This window comes from Ischnura elegans, chromosome X (genome assembly GCF_921293095.1).
Source record: "Ischnura elegans chromosome X, ioIscEleg1.1, whole genome shotgun sequence".
NCBI classification, from domain to species: Eukaryota; Metazoa; Arthropoda; class Insecta; order Odonata; family Coenagrionidae; genus Ischnura; species Ischnura elegans.
In genome coordinates, this window is record NC_060259.1 from 118,965,255 (window position 1) to 118,971,254 (window position 6,000).

The window sequence follows — 6,000 nt, forward strand, 5'->3', positions numbered from 1 at the left end:
TATGATTGTATAAGCAAGAGGAGCTGGCACAAGTGCATAATATCTAATGGGGAATATTTTGAGGGCGACAGCATTGATAAGTAAATGTAGGAAGAAAAAACTAAAACTCCCACAATTTTCTCAACACACCTCGTCCTCACTGGTCGACATGGTATTTTACTTACGAATGAATCAGCCGTCGCCTCTGCTTTGAACGATAAGATGTCGCGATGTCTTTTTTTACGAGGACTAAGCCGCCCTCGTCTTCTTCTAATCTCTGTGTCACGTTGCTGGTTAAATGATGTATTCTTCCCTGTGCGGGGGATTTTCTCGACTTCAGTGTTGTTGACGAGACACGAAGGCAACTCTTTTTCACAGCCGCCATTTTTGCCCACACCTACATTCCCTCCAATGAAATCAACCCCCTCCCCTAATCCTCCCCCCCACCCACCCTCCACGCTCTCCTGGCCTGTCTTGAGCTTAATTAAGAATGGGGATGAAAACTGAGCAACTTCAACTTTTTTATGGCGCTCATTGTTAATAATATTACGTCGGTGGCTTTTTTTCCATCCTGGAATGAGGCCATGATTATTTTTAAACAAGCCTTTTTGTGGTGCAATTATGGCGTTATAATCCCGAGTCGTTTCCAACTCACCCCCTCTGTTTACGTCATGGTTGAAATACCAGGACAGCGCACCCCCTGAGTTGCACCCCCTGCCACCCGCCCTCATCTGTCCTCCGTCGAGTGAAAGGGCTTTTTCCTCTTCACCCTCTCCCTCCGAAGCAATTATCCCACCCTCACCACACCACCCCTCTCTCCATCCCACCACCCTATGAATTCTCCCCATCATCCCATGCCACGTGACATCGGTCAAACAAGTTTTCCAATAAATAAAGCTGCCCCACAATAGGGTAGTTTACTTCATCAAAGAAAACGAAATGCATTGATTGCGATTCCTTACCCACAATTAGTGTATTCATAATAGACATATTATTTGGTTTTAGAAATCCCAGTTTAGACGAATGGAAATGGTCATTTTTAACCTCATTTGAGAAAGGCCATATTGGCGCACATGCGATTCCACTCCTATTGACGTCACAGGAGCCTAGATTCTGTATGAGTAGATAGGAGTTTTACATAGTCTGACATAACCAATGCATATATGAGGGTCAGAGCTCAGGGAAACATGTCTTAATAATCACCCATTGAAATGACCTAAGTTCGGAAAGTTTCCTTCTTTAAATAGGGGAATAATAATCAGGGTTCCCACTCAACCGTGAAAACCTTAAAACCGTGAATTAGCCGTGAATTTCGTCTACCGTGAAAAAACCTGGAAAAAGCCGTGAATTTCGTCCTAAAACCTTAAAAATCTCTCAATCTTGATAATAATACCTTCCCAGAAATTTTCAACTTCGTTGGTAGCGAGGGCACTTCTATTCATTGTAGCGAGCATCGTCGCATGTGTCAGAAAAGCGTGGGAACGAATGTTGCCTGAAGAAAAAAAAATATTTTCCCAGCGCAGGCCTTTTCTCTCCCCCCACCTGAAATATGACACCAATTCTCATCAGCTTGTTTATTTTCCTCGACTGTCTTGGTTTCCCCTCCCTCGGTCACTGCTTGTTAGTCCCCCTTCCACCCAATTAGGCGTCCCAATGGCTGCAGCGACCACTTTCGAAACTAAATCTAGATGGCATTTGTGTCGAAAAATTTGAACGTTTATTCAACACCCTCAAACCTGTGATTGGAAGACCGCTAACCTGGACAACTTGCTATGCGCTGTGGACACTACGCTCATTACGTTTGAACCGGGCGACAGCGAGCTTTCGGCGCGACGTTACTAATTCTCGCGCGTTGCGGCCTGAAAACGAGAGAAGATTTCCGCTTATGGCAATACTGCATTACACGATTTTCGCATGCGTCGACCTGGGACTTGCCAGTTTTACGTCGCAATCGGAAAGTTTGTGTGGAAATATTTGACGGGTGATAAAGTAAAGTGAATGTGAAAATAACATGTTTCAGCAGGTATTTATTATGTCTTTATTTATGTATTTCAAACCATGTGAATTATAATGTACTTATTTGCACCTATCGAAGACAAGGTTTTTTTTTCCTCCTAACTCCTGCAGAAAAGAGGGTTCGTCTTACAATCGAATGCAAAATTCTCGACGTCAATTGGGTTGCATAATTTTCGTCGGAAAAAATTATGGATACCTGAGGTTGTCACCTAATATATATATAGCCATACAACGAAAACTCGACGTCAAAAATACCTGAACAGTAATTTAGCTTATTTAATTTTGTATTAAAGTGAAAAACTATTGCCATTTTAGGCAGCAGGTAAAGCGTGCGTGCCAATCAATCGCCGGGTGCACTTCTGCCGTGTCCGCGAGATCGCCTGCTTTACCCTGGGTTCGGCTCCATTCAAGTTAGAGCTTGATCAACTTACAAAATTTTTGTGTGATTGATTACAATTTACCTAAATTTTAACCAGAGGCGGATCCAGGGTTTCTTTCTGGGGAGTGGGGAGCACAAGCAAAGCCGTATCCAGGATTTTGTTCTGGGGGGGGGGGCACAAGGATACCTCATGATACAAAACGAGCGCAATGATAATGTGACCATATTCAAAATCTTGCATATTTTTTAAGTGTCTGGGGGGTATGTGCCCCCGTGCCCCTCCCTATATCCGCCTAGGATTGTTACGTTAAAGCCTCAATGCCGTCGCGATATAAACTGCTACAAAGTCGTTCCATTTTTCCCAGAGCAACAGTATGAAGGGAACATGATTTGCCTCTGATTAGAGTGATCGATTCAGTTTTGGTTTCAGAGTATTACGATAGCAGAGAAAAGAAGTCCTTACACTGCCGCTTTCAAAAGAAAAGTTATACGGTGGAACCTCAATCTATCGTTCCCGCATTGATCGTTCGCCGTTTCTGGTCCCAAATAAAGTTCCTTATAGACAATGTAATTTTTTCCCGCATCTATCGTTCCCCGAAGTATCGTTTCTCGCATTGATCGTTTGAAGATCGCGGTTCCGACGATTAATTTTCCCGCATCCATCGTTAGACGAGAAGGAGACGAAATAAATACAATGTGTCATTTATGACTAATAACGAATAGCCCATAGTTGGAATCTTCCCCAAGAGATGGAACTACCATTGGGAGAAGCTCAGTGCCGTGGGAAAGTAACATTAGCGCATTTCCCAATATTCGTTATCCCCTTCCATTCAGCATTCGCCTCTTCCCTTCTGAAGCTTTCCTCTTCTTCAAAGTAAAATAAGGCCCCAGCTCGCGCAGGGATTGTATTACGAAGACCTTAGCTTCGAAAAAAATATCGAGTTACACGAGAACAATAGAAACGTGTTTCGCGCTCCCCCCTCTTCTCGCCCACTGACCTTTTTCAGCCTATAGAGCGTTCCACATTTAGTTGACAGTACGGGCCTTATGGATAACAGTGTTGCCAAGCTTCCGCTCCGCCGGCAGGCATCCTAACAGCGTATGCAACCACACATAATAGAGCGCCAAAATGGTTTAGTTCAAAAAGGAGTTAGGGATCGCACGAAAGACGACGTAAATTAAGGAATTTTTTACCGTAACTAAAGTACCTTTGCTCCAATATAAAAGGAAAAGTCTTTTGTTATTTCATGTACGTACTTATTCAATGCACAAGCTGAATAATGAATAATCTGTTATGTAAAAAATAACAATAAATTGAAGGATAATTAAAATTATTGCCACTCCTGAATGAGACAAAATTTATATTCCTTCCTTATTATGCAATATTTTTTGGCTCTGGCTAGTATTACATGAAAGGCGATGTTGTATAAGACATCATCAATCTTTAATTTTTCAAAATTTTGGTTTATTGTAAATTAAATATCTCTTTTCAAGCTGACATCTTCAAAGCTAATTTCCTTAATATTCTCTTTCCTCCACCTTGTAGTAGGCAAGGATTCCAATTTCCTTGAGTAATAAGAGGCATTATCTACCACTATAATTGATCCTTCGGGTAAGTTTGCAAGAAGTGAGTGCTCAAACCATCTCTGGTAACACTCGCCACCCGCTTCTTCATACTCATCCATTGAGTTCTTTTTGTACAGAAACACATGCGATGCTCCTTTTATGAACCCATTTTCCGTTCCTGCGTGTATAATTGCAAATCATCCTCCTCGGGAAGTGGGGGCCAAGCCCAGTATTTAGTCCAGCAAGGAAAGCTTGACGCGGATTTTCTAATTGTTTGTTTCGCAAACTAATGTTCACTATTTGTCCAACATTATTCCAACTTTCGCATGTGAATACACTCGTCCTGCGTTCGCGACGATATTTTTATAGCTGCCTTAAATAATAATTAATTGTGCCACCAACGAATAATATCATCCCTTTCGATGAGGATGATTCTTTTCCCCCTGCGTTCGTACACGAAGCCGATGTCCAAAAGAAGACGAGATAGTGTTGTCCTTTTGTAATCTGGGAGAATACTATCCATATATACCGAGTTTAAGATGGATTTTAAAGTCGGAGGAATATTTTCACGAAGGATTCATGTACCTTCCTTCTAATTCCCGATCGGACAAAATCGTCGAAAATCACTGCTCTCGAATTTTTGTAAGGCTGTCTAATTTCTTTAGTTTTTGAAGGAGTTACCAATGGACCACGGGAGCTTTCCTTTCTCACTCTGTAAACAGTAGACTCCGAGCATCCAGTAGCCTTCGAAGTTTCTCGGCAGGCCTCACAAATGCTGAGAGATTTCCTGGAGTACGATAAGACTGAGCACCAACTGTCTTTCGCGGCTTATAAGCTTCTCACCTTTTCTCCTCTTCTTTGTATCTGACATATTGATTGGGTGTGTTACAGCAGAGATAAGTGTAAAACACACTTCACAATTCTTAAATTCAGCAGACCACACAACACTTGTTCACTCCAAAAAATGCAACGACAAACTGAACGCCTTCGTAAATTCTTCCCACGGCCCCTTCGGCTTGGGTCGATTCTGGTGCAGGTTTTATGGTACCCTATGAAAGGAACTCAGAAAAAACCCAAGCCCCCTTTTTTAAAAGGCGTGCACTGGATGTGGTAGTGTATCCCACAGATTATGAGATATTCTCTTTCTTGGTTTCCGCGATGGGACCGAAACACCCAAGGCGAAAGCGTCTTATTTCCAAGTCGCTTGCTTACTTTCGTGTATCAATGTATTCCGATAAAAACACTGCTGTTACGACGTATGAGTATTCTCTGTTTGGGATATCAAACGAATAGATTAATACATTTCATAGTATGCATTGACAAAAAACTCCTTTCCCGCCCGAGAATTTTCCCTCTGCGCGCAAGGAAAAGCAAGAAGCCCGGCCCAGCGGCGCCGTAATATTTTTTCTTAAGATCAAAACCTTGTAACTCGCTTCAGAATTGATTTAAGTTAATTATTTTTTCACCAAAAATAACTTTGTAATTTTCATCACATTTGGTATGCAGCATATAGGGACCTACGACGTAAGAAACGTAAGTTAGTAAGCGACTACTTTTCACCTTGCAAAAATCAAAATTTTCTTGTCCTAAAGGGTGTTACGTCGGCATAACAACATTTTAACTCAATATTTGTACAATTGGTGAAGACCTTCAAAGAGAAAATAGTGTGAAGAATTTTCTGTTGAAGATTCAATTCAATACAGACAACGGTTAGGCAGAAATTGCGAGAAGAAGATAAAGTAAAAAATACACGTTTATGACGGAAATTTAAGGAAATGTTTTTTATAGCTTTAGTCATAATTTTTATCGAAAAACTATTGGCACCAATGTATGCAGCATCTCTTTCTACATAAGAATGCAATTTTTTTATCAGTGCATTACGCAACATTAATTTTCGTGCTGTTATTGACAACACCGCGCTCCTGGCCTTATGGAAATTAACATGGGAAACGATTCCCCATAAGAGCCCATACTGTCAACTAAATGTGGAACGCTCTATAACTCCTTCAAAGTTCCTATTTCCTGGAGGTCAACTGCTGCATGAGTCACGTATTAGCCCA